This window comes from Falco biarmicus, chromosome 2 (genome assembly GCF_023638135.1).
Source record: "Falco biarmicus isolate bFalBia1 chromosome 2, bFalBia1.pri, whole genome shotgun sequence".
Classification (NCBI taxonomy): Eukaryota; Metazoa; Chordata; class Aves; order Falconiformes; family Falconidae; genus Falco; species Falco biarmicus.
The window spans coordinates 73023741-73039317 of record NC_079289.1 but is presented as its reverse complement, the minus strand read 5'-3'; the positions used below and the strand labels follow the sequence as shown (position 1 = coordinate 73039317).

Genomic DNA, 15577 nt, shown 5'->3' with positions numbered 1-15577 from the left:
GAGAAATTCTTCCATGGTGTGGCACCAGTTCCATTAAAAATAAAGGTATAGAGCTTTCTGAAATCAATTTTTGAACATGTAACACACACAGAGAACAGGGAAGAAGAAAATTCTGCACCTCAATGTAAGATCAAAATAGTGATCAGCTATATACGCTATGTGCCAACAGGAATACATAAACATTCTCATAAGTCCTGTCATTCTATAATACTCAATGTTACATTTGTTAAATAAGAACCAATACATTTACAATTAATAATAGTAAATGAAAATCACTCTGATCTTTTTAATGGATTGAATGAGCAAATCGTTAGAGAAAAGAAGTGAAAAACAATTCTGCAAGAATAGACAACTTTTTGGGGGGAGTGGTAGTGGTGTGTGTTTTGTTTTGTTAAAGCAGTAGATAGGATGAAGTAGGTTACAGAAAGCTGAACCTGAAATGCCTGCAGTATTAGAAATGCCAGCTTGGCCACACCTGAAACATAAGCAGCTTCATTTCTTAAGCAAACCCACATACCATTGGGAAAAAAAAAAAAAAAAAAAGGCAACAGAGCTGAACAGTCCATCTGATAAACCCTCCACATTAGTTACTGTACAACGGGTCTTGAGATTATCCAAAGACCATAGGATAAACAAGACTTCCAGATAAGACAAGTCTGCCTGAAGGCTTGAAGAGATTGCAATTGAGTTGTTTGCAGCACAAATGTTTAATTTACTGGAAATTTTAAGCAGCCTTTATATTTAAGAGAGTGAGTTTACTGAATCAAAATGCAATGATCACTCAAAGTTTAAAACAATCCTTCTGACCTATCTGTTACAAGAAGACATTGCCCATGCTCACGGAAGTTGAAACAGGAAGCAATGCCTGCAGTTTTTGATACGCAGATACAGAATTTACAAGCCAGGTATTTAACCTGGGGGGAGGACAGACAGACACAGTGGTCAACAGGATGGGACATCAAAAGGTATCATTCGTTATCACTTAAGCAAGCTATAAACTCCAGTTATGTAACAATTACTTTCATATTAATTCACCTTCTTACAGCTCAAGCAACCTTGGGGGAGGCAAGGCAGCCACGCTATATACGAAGACCAGTGTCCAACAGAAGAGCAACATCAAAACCAAAACAGCCAAAACACCACGAGACTTCTCTTCCACCTAGCAACATAAGGTAGCTTGTTCAGGCACTGTTCTGATGAAGAAACTTCCATGAATCTCTTAGGCAAAAGCTGTTCGACAAGCAGAAGGCACTTGGGCCTGAAGGGCTTGTCTTTGTGCATGTTTGGGGGGCACCAGACTTGAAGTTAACTGCTGTGTAGTGAGGGGAGGACTAAAAGACTTTCATCTTGCAAACTCATGAAATTTAAAAGGCATTAACTTTAATCAAGAGCAAATAAAATGGTACTGCCTATTCGAGAGCTTGCACTCCAGCAGCCAAACCCAGCCCCCCAGAGCATACAACCCTCCCTAAAAAGGAGCAGGTTCTGCCCCTGGCAACAGCTTCTCTGCTGGCAGTCTTCAGTTCCAAACAACCCAGGCTTATGGACCACTGGGCATGTTACAGGAGTTTGGGAGATGATGAAAAGATGCATCTAGGTATGCCGAGTAGTATTCCTTGCTTTCATGTCTTAGCAAGAAATGCAAGTGCTTGCTGCTTGCTTTGTTTTTATGTTCAGATGAATTTTTGAGCAGTTGTTAAAAGGTGCTGAAAGCTTATGGCAGGCAATTCTCATCGCTTACAGTCTATATAAACATGCAGCAATAAAACCTTTCCACTCTGTACTAAAGACAGAAGAGCACAACATGAGCATTCAATTAAAGCAGGGTCAAACACGAGGTTGAGAGACACAACTGCAGGAGAGAACACCCAGGAAGCCTGGACTTCTGCCTGGGCGACTAGGAAAGCAGAGAGGAGATGGCTACTTCAAAGTCAGCTTACACAGGAAGGGCAAGCGTAACAAGAACTTCGGAACCAAAGGCACATCTCTGCCAACAACTACTTAGGCAGAAAAAACCCCAAACAAACCAAAACTAAACAAAATTAAAAAGTTGTATTTGAGAACTGGATTTGCAGCAGCTCAGGCAAGAGATTTACACCTCCATCACAGCAGACAGAAACAGAAAAAGCAGTCACTCAGAGTAAAAGCCCCAAACAGTAATAACAGTGGATTCCTGCCTGATTTTTTGCAGTAGTATTAACCACAACAGTGAGTTAGAGCCCACAGAGCTACAACAAATCACAGGTGTGCTGCGTTCAGTAAGACAGGTTATTAAAGTTACCAACATGCTATGAGTTCAATGTATGCCCCCACGTGATGCAGGAGTAACAGCCTCAGCATCATTCGCCAGGACCACCTCTCAAGGGGGTTTCACTTTTGTTTTTAATAGGAGACTCCTTTGCTATGTCCTTGTGTACACTGGGACTGCCACAAAACTTCCAGATCACTTCTACCCCAAAGCAGAAGGCTCATCAGAAAGGCTCACTAAAGGATGTTTCCACTCCCCAGCTATTACAGAGGGAGCCCAAAATAACACCCGTTTTGTGGTAAAGCTCCCATCTCACTCCTTCACCTGCCTTTGCAGGATGTGGAAGAATCAGCAGCTGTTCAGCTCAGAAAAGACAGGAGTTGCAAAGCCAGACCCCACAGTACAGAAACAGATATCAACCTTTCTGAACTTCCGTCCAATTCTCCCAAAGCAGCCCACCAAGCCTTCAGTTTGTCCCTCAGCTTCACACGACAATAACTGGGTGATACGCTCCAGAGCAAGGCTGCAAACAACCCTGTGCCTCAATTCCTGCTTCTTCCATCATTTTAACGTTTTAGCACTTGCAAAGCACTGTGAAGGAGTTAAAAAAATAAATATATGAACACACACACATATATCCCTAAGAGGGCTAAACGTAGAAAGGACAATCTATACATATCAAAAACCCAAATTAAACAAGCATAATCAAAAATCCCACAAAAATGTGTACAGTCTCTCATATATCCTAGCTTTTCCCCTTTTTGAACTTCACCTCTGAGAACTATGATGACAATAAAGCCTAGAATGAAGGACCACAATTAATTTTTTTCAATGTGTGCAAGACAGTCAAAAAGCAAGAAACAAAGTAATGAGATTGACAGTGCCCATTTCCTACTTCAGAGTATCAGTGATAATGAACGGTATGTGACAACACTAGAAGAGAATCAAGTAAACAGTATTATTTTTACACACAAAATGACATATCTAGTAAATTTTTGTAACAGTTAAGAAATACTTTTTTCCACAGAACAGTTCAAAAAGAGATTTAAAATACAGCCTCATATAGACGGTACTTATAAAGAAAAAAAGAGCCATCAGGAACATAATGGAAATGGGACAGTGAGCAGCTAGAACCATCAGCCTCCTTTCACCTCTGTTATCCTCACCCAGGCATTTTGCAAATGTGCATGTTGAACTTTTTGTTTGAATTCTGAGAATTAAGAAAATGCTTAAGTTTTAGCATTTCAACTTTCTAGCAGTTCCAATGTACAAGCTAAGAAAAACAAGGAGTGTAAAGCAACTCAACACTAAAATGTTGCAGAGCAGAAGAGGTATGTAGCCTCATGCCCTCAAAAAGCCCCAAGAAAATCCTTACTTCCCAGTCACTGAGTAATGATTCTCACTACCTTAAAAAGTAAGTAAGTAGGCATGCTTTCTTTGTGGGTTCAAAATGTGCTCAAGCCTTATGGTCAAGCACGGATGACCTTAAAAATTATCATTAAAAATAAGAACATAACATGTCTTGATCTGAAGCTTTTTTTGCCCTCTTTTTTAAAAAAAAAAAATCCACAGAAGGACTAACAGCTGATCAATCACTTGTATGACAACATATACTAATTCCAAAGATGCTCACCTTCAGGGATCTTATAAATGAAAATTAAAATACAGAAACGACACTAAGAAATCACCATGTTGCAAGCAAAAAGATACTCAACTCTCCAGGCAATTATTGCAATGGAACATATCCTGGCATCATTTTTAATATCAATTACCAGAGCAGCTCCTAAAGTTGAACTGTATTCCACACCTGTTGCATTTCTGACTTGACACAACCATAGTTGTGTGCACATCCCTGACCTGCTCACAACAGCTTAAGACAAGAACCACAACGTAAAAAAGGAGGGGGGGTGTGTGTGGAAATTGGCTTCATTCCCTGCTGTCACCTAACTACACAAACGCAGGCCAAGATGCCCTGAACCCTCCAGGTGTTCAACCAAAAATAACCCCAGGAAACACAGTCTCCTCGAAACAGTCTCCTCAGCCACAGGCAGCAGCGTCATGCTGCCAGCACTTCCCTGGCTTCCAACAGGCTGCTGTCTATATTGGGAATTTTGCCCTAGAGCCAAAACCAATGCTGGATCCAACAGATCACTGCACTTTCAAGGAAAGCCAGAAAAAGCCACCCTGCGTTCACCTGGCTGAAATTAAACATAGATCCCAAGGTAAGAGTAATCAAGATACCAGCCAGCATGTGCAAGAATCTGAATAAAAAAGTAACACTGATATTTCCAAAAATCTAGCGGAGATGTTCAGTAATTAATGATTTCTAAATTATGGTTGTTCCCTTTTGCTTATTCACAAATACCTGCACTGCTGAAGTGAAGAAGAAACAGCCACTTGCCTCTACCACCATTCTTTCATCTCTCTGAGGAAAAAAAATCAATGTTGCGCTGACTTAAGAGACTTCCTATTTCTGAAAAGCTAGTTAACATGCATTACTCAAAAAAATCAGTCAAGCAGCATATGTAAACAGCACACAGTTAACAAAATTTCAGAGCTTTATTCAAAGCAAAACTCCATTTCAAATACCTGCAGAAACAGCAGCAACAAACATTTTTCCCGTTTCAGTTTGTGTCCAACTAAACAACTAAATTTACCAAATTAACTATTAAGTCTACCCTATTGTTCTGACACATTTCTCAGCATAGTTCATCAGTAATAAGAGTTAGCAGAAAGAAGGATGAGGTATCTCATGGAGTCTGAATTCACACAGCATATTAGGCAAGACATCAGTGACAAGCGTACAAAATGAATCCTTAGATCCAGCCAAGATTTCTGAACAAAACAGCATCTCTAAGGAGTAGCAGTCCTTCCTTCCTGGCTTCAGTTTGTTGCAGAGAAAGGTTAAACATACCCATACGCTACTCAGTACCTGTTAAGACCTATATACAGAAGAAAAATGCAATCAAGAAATTCAAGGAACTGTAATGCAAATATATCCTAGACCTGTGAGATTTTATTTCTTCATGTTTTAAAATAGACTGACAAAAATGGAATTGGCCACAGCACTAAGGAAACTTTCAAGTGGGACAAAAAATAACCTACTTTCTTAATCTTATTAAAAACTGCTTCTATGTATGAAAACCAAACAACAAGCTACATGCAATCTCAGATTAAAATTCTGTACTTACATTTTTACAATATGGCTTGTCTGGGCGGGGGGGGGGGGGGGGGGGGGGGGGGGGGGGGGGGAAGGCAAAAAAAAAAGGCAGAGGCAGTAAGTAGAAATTTCCAAGTCTCCAAAATGTGGTTTATGTAACTGTTAAATTTAGATTAGGAAGCAAATTATCTTGAAAGGTCTCCAGGAAATGTAGTACAGTGAAACCATTTAAATAGGTCAAATTTCATAGTCAACTGCCAGGGAAATTACGAAATATGAGTAGAGTTAATACAACCTTTCAAATAACTAGAGAAAGAGAGATCACTTGTGTTTGGGTTTATTATTATTATTTTTTAATATCATATCCAATCTCACAAAAAGGCTATATAAACTGGAAAAAACACCCACTTGGAACTTGCACTGAAAAGGTTTGAAAGGTTAAACAATTCACAGAAAAGGAAGTTCAGCAAAAAAACCTTAAGGTTGTTTCTTTATTTCACTGTAACCAGATTTTTTTTTTTTTAATTAGTAATATACCCCTACTCTACTTAAGAACCCTGTAACAGTGACCACATCTAGCCTATCCTCCCCTCACCCCAAAATAAAACCTTGAATTATTTTCTGTACTGGGCCTACCACAAAATAAAACTTTTCTTGCCACTACTTCATTCTAAGTCTTGGTTAACAAAATAATCTGTAATTCAATAAAGGAGGAATGTGCCAGTTTTTAGAAGCAGCACTACCAGCAACAGCAGATTCCTCTGTCATTAGGTATATAATTTCAGCAGGTAAGGAACAGCATGTTACAGAAATCTGGCTAAGAACATGGGTCTGTATGAAGTGCAAAAGCAACTAGACATAGTCTGGAGCCCTGTTTTCCTTATACATTACCTTTTTATATAAGGAAATTTGGCAGCTGCCACAAGGATACCGTGAGTTTAAAAATAAGGGCGGGGCGGGGGGGGGGGGGGGAAGTCCAAAATATAATCTTCCACAGCATGACTTATCCCCTGAAATAGTTAAATTCTGGACTGAAGATAGCTGATAGATCATAAAACTAGGATGAAGAACCCCCAAATATAATTGCTCCCCTGCATACATTTGTGGATTATAGGCCAAAAGGGAACCCTGACATCCTTTCATGTGCCCTTCTACGACGATGATTCATCATTTGGTCTAGTGCAAAGCACTTAAATGCCCATCATTTTGCTTTGCAAGTACAGAAAGAGGGTAAGTGATACTACTTCACATTTATAACATGCTTTGATGACACAGTAAAACACTGCACACCCCCAAGTACAACTGCCTTTCCTACCTTGAAAACAGAAGTACAACTTTTAATTTCCAGTGCTGCATCCGTGTGTTGACCCACCGCGAGTGCAGGAGGATGGCATGACAGATTTCTACTACTGGCCTTCAGCTAAATCGCTTCATATCAAGCAGCTTGTTAAAAATCAGAAATCCTTCTCAGAAAAGCAAGTCACCAGCAACATGCACAGCGTCACCATTACCTCAACAGAAACTTTCCAAGAGGCTAGAACGAAATTAAATCGCGCTCTCTTCCCTGTGCTTCCTCAACACCCAGCAGTGACTGAGCAGCCCGATTTTTCTCTCTGAAGCAAGCTGCACATGTTGGGCCTGTACACAGAGCAGCCAGGTGGCCAGGCTGACATGGAAATATTTCTGCCCATTAAACGCTGCAGCTTTAGCATTAGCATCCTAAAGACGATAACGATCTGGGCAGAATCAATTTAAAAAAATAAACAACGTCAGACTGTCATTAATTCAAGCAAATACACCAATACGTACATGTTTCTGCTCCTCTCTTGTTTCTGTCCTTGTAATTACTTTCTGCTCCTGAGCACAACACTGTTTTTACACCAGTTGTTTACTAACAGAACTACTGTTTTCTTAAAACAGCAGCAGAGATTTGGACACACACACAAAAATATTTCCTTCAAAATACCATACTGAGTTTGAACAAAATTGTGCTTTTAAAATAGAATTAAAAAAGCACTTTCCTGAAACCACAACCAGCCCAGTGCTGCTCGGCACTGCTGTGCCCAACCACCTGAGGTACGTCTGCCCAGTGCAGCCTGGTGAACACTCCTCACCCACCTCCCGCCATCACTCCCAGTCAGGGGAAATGCCAAAATGAGCCACGGCCCTCACGAGAGGGGACCATGGCCCTCAGCAGCGTACCATGCTTGGTATTGCTGCCGGCAGGTGGCTGAGGGGGTACAACACCCCACCAGTGCTCCTGTTCTGCCTGCCCCAGCCAGGCCTGCCTCATGGCTGGGGTGCCCTCCCTGAGGGAGCGACAAAGCCCCCAGTGGGATGAAACAAGGAAGAAGTTCCCAGCAGGAAAGCGACAGCGGTGGTAAACACACAGGCAACCTGAGAGGAAGAAGTTCCCAGCAGGAAAGCAACAGCGGTATTAAACACACAGGCAACCTGCAGAGTACCATCATCCCGGCGCCCCCCCCGCGCCCCCCCCAAACCGCAGGTCAGTGCTGGAGGCTGAGGTGGCTGCCAGGGCAGGCAGGCCCTCAGGGCACAGAGGAGCACCATGTTGCCAGAGGGAAGCCATCACAGCTCTCGCTTCCTCAGGCCACAGTCACACAAACAAACTACCTCTTGGGTTAGGCTGTGGGAAACTCTACGGTAGCTAATTGATCCCTGAAGGAAACTCCCAGCAGGCAGGGGTTAGCTCACATACAGACCTCTAACCAGGCAAGTGCACCAAGCGTCATGGAGAAGTGCCTGGGGAGTTTGTCTGCACCAAAGAGGCCTCAGCAGGGGCAGTGCAGTTACTGGCTGTTATGTCGTCTGTTTCACAAGACTCTCTCAGAAGAAAACTCATACCTGACATTAACACCGAGACATCTAGTAACCAGGGAGCAAAAGAAGAAAGAAAACCCCACAAGCCCACGTGTACTTACTCAACAAAGATGAAGCTAAGGACAACGTCTGCTTTGATGAAAGACTGCCGTGGAGGTACTGCTACTAAAAATGGACCAGTATCCGGTCATCACACCCAGTGCTAAGATGGGTAAACAAAGAGCTGGCTGCCCAGGAGCTCCCTGTGCCCAGGGGGTTTGACACCCGAAGAGGGCCACATGCACTGCATCTGCAAGGAGACTGCAGTCACAAGCGCGCCAAGAAACAGGAGCAGCATGCACATGCTTCACCAATATGACTGAGCAGAAAAACCTCAGAGAGCATTTAGCTGGGCTTTCTATTTTAAGAACTGGTATGATTCACGTTACCTTGGCTGTAAGTGTTTTGCAGTCTTTACTGTATCTACCCTCACGATAAGCTCATGTTAAGCAAGCACTGAAAGCCCTGACATTTCAGAGCAGTGGCGCAGAGCAGCCATACATCACACAGGGAGCCCCCGGCAAAGCAGGCAGCTGCATCCAGGTCTCCCAAGCACATATCCCACGACCTTGCCACTCGCTGCCCTTCCTGCAGATGCACACATGGAGTCAAACAGAAGAAAAAATCCCTGTGATGCACTATGTCACTAAGTATTGTCCTGCTGTCATACAGTGATGAAATTGCACTGCACCAAGCGGGGGGTGGTATAAAACAAACAACCCCCCCCCCCCAAAATCCCCCAACACAGAAGCATCACTACTTAATTGAAAATTAGACAATAATCAGTATTACAGTAGTTCAAGTGAAGCTGCCACTTTGCCCTATCTCGCCTGGTGCTGCCAGCAGTTGCCTGCTTTTATCTTCTCTGCTCTCCAGCTGTACCAACGCATACAATCATGACAAAACACAGGTAAGGACCTCGTATCACAGCTAGGAATGCAGGCAGGAAATACTATCAAAGAACGAAGGATCTAGAAACGCATGTACTACTTGGATTACGAAAAACAACTTTTCTTGATAAGATAGGCAAAATTTCTCATATCCTGCAAGACACTTGCTTAAAATAATCAGTTAATTTGTTGGTACTTGCTAATAAACAAAGTAGGTTTCCCTGTTCTTGTTTTGTGTTTCCTAAATCGTAAATAATAAAAGACTTAACAGCAGCAGCCTGCATTAAATATTTTACCTGTTTTGACTCATTTATTTCTTGCTTGTAATGCTTCGAAGAGGCTAACTGCTTTGCTGCAACATTCTGCATCACTAACAAAACCTGAAGGACTGCAAAAAGCAGAAAACATCAAGTTATGTCTTTATATTCTACTCAAAGGATAAGAAAAAAGCAGAACACAAATATTTTCCTATAGGAAATATTAAACTGATAATTTCTTTCCTCATGTGACAAGAAATGTTTTTCATTTACAAGGTGAAAATAAACCACCTGGATGCTAAAGTTTTCCTCAAGTAAAAAAAGGGTACTGAGGGGACCATTGGATAGGAACAATTAAAGGGAATGTACTGTCACAGCCAGAACTCAAAATAATATTTGGAATATTCCAAATCATTGGTTGCATACTGACATCCCACTATATTTTCTAGCATTTCACACATGACACATTTATATGAGGTTGCACTATTATTTTAGTTCTCCATGTCAAAAATTCAAAACATGAAAATTTTCTAGTCAAGTTGTTAAAGCACTTTTTTAGTTTAAAAAACTTTTTAAAAAGACAAATTTGTCTTAACTAATGAATTTTAATTAATTTTAATGGCTAGTCAATTAATTTAATGTTATGTGCTACAATCTGTAATATACAATACACCAAAGATACTGAGGGGTCTTTTAGTCAGACAGATATAGAGTAGATTTATAAAAACAAATACCACTCCAGATTTCTCTAAATCACCTCCATCCAGGTGCAAGAAGACACTGTGAAAAAGATAGTGTGACCCACTGATGTTTGTCCATGTTTATGTACAGACCAGAGGCAGAAAGAAAAAAATACTATCTTTTCCTGTTACAACACAAGGTGCAGCAATGACAAAATAAATAGCAAACTTGCCCACTGTGGCTGACACCGCCCTAGAAAGGAGAACCAAAGACTGACTGTACTTGGCCAAGGTTTCTAAAATACCACATCTTGTTTGAGGAAGCAATCAAGAAATGCATCCTAAAGACCACATAAGGTTCAATTTCTCATCAAACAGCCAACATCCAACTTGAAGTCAAAGTACTTCTATATTTTTTGAATAAGGGGACACACTGATAAGGACTGACCACTAACGCTCCTCTAAACTCCTCTTTCCTCTTCCTTCCCATTGACTAAACAAACAAGATTAAAATGAGTAAGAGTAGACTACCACCCTTTCATTGTTCCTAATGGAAAGCACAGCCTACTCGAGCTAAAGCTAAGTGGATGGAGGTCAGTTTTCTCGGCACAGGAAAAGAGGTGCCAACCCACAGGGTGGATCACAATCAGCACTGGCACTAAAATAGGTGGGGTCAGAAAATACAGGAAAATATCCTTCCCACCCTATGAGGATAAGGAACTATAACAGCTGACCTTCCAAAGCTGCAAGGGGATGAGATAATGAATCTAACTCCAAAGCAAGTCCCTCTGTCCACTCTCCTCTCCTGTACTGGGAGGAATGGAAATGCCTAGAAACAACGGCAGTAGGAGGTATTTCACCCGGTCTATTCATAGCTAAGAGCCCCCAACATGCTGCAGCTGCTGCATCTGAATCCCATGCTATCAAAACCAGTAATAAAATTTCTGCTGAGAAATAGGGAGAGAAAACAAGGTTACAACTAAAAGTGCAACTATAGAATGGAACGAATCAAACAAAACCACCTTTACAGCACAGTTGCTCCGTGACACAACACGAAACCTGCGCAGTCAGTATGTTTTGTACATGGAATTCCAGTTGGTCAGTGAGGTTTTCAGAAACCTGTAAAGAAGTCTCCTTCTCAACAGTCTCTTACCCTGTGCAGCTGCTATCAGGGGCTCTGCAACTGAAAGAAGGCACAAGCGCTTGGGCCGCAACAGAATAAAGCCATGCAAGTGACTTCTTCCACCATCCACCTCCCCAGCTCCACAACAGCAAAAGTGACCCATTGTTTACACTGAAGCTGTGACCCAGGAGCAGCTCAGGCACGGTCCATCTGCTCCCTCGGACACCCTTGCCAGGGAGGCTGAGCGCTGCTGCCTACCCCAACACCAACTATGGGTACCAGTTAATACAAGCACAGCCATGCCACAGCACCTGCGGGAGGCTTCTGAAAGGTCTGAAGATGAAAACACACACATCAACTGAATGCCTTTAGAGATGGGGTCCTTGGACATTCCCAAATCAGCCTGTAGCAGAAGATATTACAGGAGAACAGCACGGAGAGCAGCACATTGAAGGGCAAAAGGCATTCTTCTGACAAGGCCCAAGCACAATGGTGACAAGTACCAAATCAAGCCTGTCTGGTTTAATTTGCTACACCTGCCGAGCCACATGGAGAAAGCTTTATGAATGAGCAACGCTAGTAGATCACTCATTTGGGCTAAGAGCAAAGGAGTATTTCCTAGCTCCCCTGCACCGCTGAAGAAAAAGCATTTGCAGGACATGAAACTCCAACTACAGCTGTAAGGGAAGCATGCCATGACGTTAGGGTAAGAGTTTAAACAGACTGAGACTACCCAGCTGAGAAAGGAGGATGCAGAATAGGAGAGATCTGCCCTAAGTGGTATAATGAAGCAAACAGGATGAAGAGACTACTCACCAGTTATCATGGCCCAGAAGACATGGGACACAAAGTTACAGAACAAACTTCAAAGAAAAGTCATTAGAAGGAGAAAAAAAGAAGTAATTTTGTGCAAAATTACTTAGAATTTTAATGCTATGGGATGTTGAAGAGGTTGAAAAGTAAACAGATAGGAGAGAATTAAGCGATTGGAGGACAAGGGCTATTAAACACAGTATGTCATATTCAATCTGCTGGAAATCCCAAAGTCAAAATTGTACAAGAAGGAGTCTAGATGAGCTTTATAATGCTTTCTTTCCCTAGGTGTCCACTGTTGACCATTACCAGAGAGAGTACGTGGCCTGAGTAAGGGAGCTCGTTTGGAACCAGATTTACTCATAACAATTCAACATTGTGATGGATTTTATCAGTTCCCAACATGAACTCTGTGGACTACAGATCAGACAGGTTGTCTACAGGGCCATGGTAAATACTGAAATGAATATGTTTACCAGCCAAGATTCTGATTATGATAAACACAACCACCAGAGATTTTGACAGCCAACATATTGTTGCCCTGAAGAGTTTGTTAGTCACTGTTCAATGTAAACAGCTATTTTGGTCAAAATTATGTAAAAGATTAGATCATTCCCAGTGTGTTAGAACTGTTGCTTTTTTTTTTTTTTTTTTTAAGAGAAATTAAATAAGCACGCTACGCAAATATAGACTACATACACTTTAGGGCACTACCCATTCAGGATTTTCTTTTGGATTCTCTCCTACTCAGCAGAGATTCAATCCCTTTAATAACTAGATTGTCAGCTTCATGGCTGAAGTTTAAGAATCCACTGTACTTCCATTTCCCTCCATTTTTCCAAATCTGGATAACTAGACCAGTGTTCTCATTTGAATTCTTACAGGTTTATTATCTCAAATCTTTCCAAGATACACATCTGAAGTTATTCTGTCTCCTCCCTCACAGGGAAATAACCCAAAGCCTGCAGCCAGCATTGTGCTGCCGCATGCTTGAATTTTGTAAACTAAACTCTTAAAAACATACTTAAACGACTTAGAAAAAAAAAGTAACTGTGCTTAAACTTTCGCCTGTGAAGCCCAAACATGATACTGATCCATTAATTTTATTAGTCAAACCTGTCCGAGGTCGTATTTTCCAAATGCAACAGCAAAGCACATTGCATTATAGCGCTGCTAACAGTACAGAATCAGGTGGGAGGAGAGGCTGATGCTGGTTTTGTGTAGGAAAAAATTGCTAAGCCCTGACCCCATGAAAACAAAGTGATGGTGCAGGAGTAATCAAGGCCAAAGCTCTATCTGAAGAAAATCAATGGGTTATGCACAATAGCAACTACATTCAGATGTTCAGAGCTCAGCTGGATTCTGTAGATCTGCTCTCTAAATTCAGAGTATCTGACACTGAAAGCTAGAAAACACCACCACCTCCTCCTTTTTTTTTTTTATTTAAACAGTCAAAGCAGAAGCAAGCTTTGAACTAGAAGTCTTGAAATTGAGATGACTGCATCCCTTCTCTTTGCCACTCCTTATGATCTTTGGTAGCCAACCAAATGGCTCAGCTTAGCTTCACTTTCCAAATCAGTCCAAAAGTTAAGTAAGTAATAAAACTAGCATCAGGAGAGGGCTTTATAATCACATTAGAGACATGCAACACAGACCAGCTACCTCGGTTCACTGGACAGCTTCAACAAGGCCTCATAATGAGGTACAGGTGTTGGCACTAATTAGGAATACCCAGCTCACTGCTGACATCACCTCTCAAAGCAATGACTGCACTTTAATCCTTTAAGCCACATAAAAGCAGAGAGAGGGCGGACAAAAAAAAAAAAAATTTCTCTGAAAACGCCTCTGCAGAGGAGTGAAATATTTTTGCTTACTTAAGGGAAAAAAATAGAACTGTCACAAAACTGCAGGAAGTTTACTGTGAAATATCTGGGTACATAAAAGAATCTAAACCTTGCACATAACTAGAGTTTTTAATTTTAGGAAGGGTATCACCATGTACAGCATGTATTCATCACAACTATAAAATTGATATCCAGCAAAGAAGCACAGAATAAAGAGGAGTAAAAGCAGCACATGTAAATATTGTGGTAAGTTAAAATTATTCCTGTCTATGCCTACCAGCCTTCCAAGCATTATGGAATACATCAAGATAGATTTTAACCAAAATTATTACAAGGGACTTCTGCAGGCTGGAAGTTCATTGTTAACAGCTTCTTTTATAACTTCCTCTCATTTAAAAGACTTTATATTCCTTTAAAATGCACAAAGCTTTCATTTAAAAGGTGATACCTGAATGTTGAAGGTATATAGGTTCAATTTACACACTGTAAACACCAACACACACATTTTTTTTATTTAATTTTTTTTTTCGCATCAGTTCCTCCTTCACTTACATGCCAGGTCATGAGGTAGATGTTTTCGCTTCAGCTGATGACATCACAAGCTCCTAAAAAAATGAAAGGAGTGCTATTTAGGTAGTAGGAGTGACATCAGGCATTTCATGTTTGAGCTACAATTTAATTTTTGGCAAGTAAGTGAAGGGTATATTACATTTTCATTGCTATTTTCCCAAGCAAATGATATATCCATAATATAAAGCCTTAAATTCCACAATTCTCACTTAATATATGGAAAAATGAAATGCATCAGCTATATGTACACATACTACGACATAAATACATTAAGATTAAAAGTAAATTCATCAGAATAATCTCCAAGTCAATTTCACCATCCTCTTAACATGAATGGGAAACAACTTCAACAATACCAACAAAACAAAACTTTAATTAGTATTTTCTCTACCCTGTTTCAGGATTAAAAAAAAAAGTTCTGGTAGCTGCACATTCATTCAGCTGACTTAAGGGGTTAGTTTCTCCAAATACACTGATGCTTTCTTCCTTCTAGAGGGCCTTACATGAACTGAGCATGCTTATAAATTCATATGAGGGCAAATAAAAAAAAAAAAAAGTATAGAGGAAAAGCTTCATGTGGCTCCTGCCTTAATTCCTCAAGACATTCCTTTAGACCTCCTCCTGACAATCCTGGATAGCTCAGCTGCCCTGGCAGGGATTCTGCTTACTCGCCCTTTTTAATCTAGTCCTGAGCCTTGAGCAATATTAAGTATGGGAATAGAAGGAATTTTTCCCTCCACCAACTGCCTGCATTCCCCTCCTGCAGGATCATGAACATGTATGTTTTGTGTCCTATTGTAATGGACATGGCAAAAGCATTAAAGTCATTACACCCAACAGATTAGTTGCAGCACTCCTTGGAGACGTCAGCAGTTAGACCAGGGTTTCTCCTGGCAGGCAGTCCACCCCATGCCTTTTGAGTATAAAGCTAACAAAAACGGGACCGCTACGAGCTTGGAAACACAGTATTAGAGAGCAGAAATTCAAGTAAAAACCAAGGAACTGATAACTGCATACCCTGCCAGAAGAAGAAAAATAAAAAGGGGGAGAGGGGAACGCAGTGCCTTTCTAACTGAAATAAGGCAGTTTCTGGCCGAAGTGTCAGCACCGTA

The 15577-nt window shown here is 41.1% G+C and overlaps 1 protein-coding gene across 5 annotated transcripts in view; it reads right to left on the bottom strand.

Moving 5' to 3' along the window:
• Positions 1 to 15577, bottom strand: part of JADE3 (jade family PHD finger 3) — a 68479-nt gene that overhangs the window by 35785 nt on the left and 17117 nt on the right. For 3 of the 5 annotated variants that reach the window (XM_056328046.1, XM_056328048.1, XM_056328047.1), the window contains exon 2: positions 14448 to 14500. The exons of the other annotated variants lie outside the window; for them this stretch is intronic. The gene's annotated coding sequence lies outside the window, so the exon portion shown is untranslated. The remainder of the gene's footprint in view (positions 1 to 14447; positions 14501 to 15577) is intronic. 5 annotated transcript variants of the gene reach the window in all.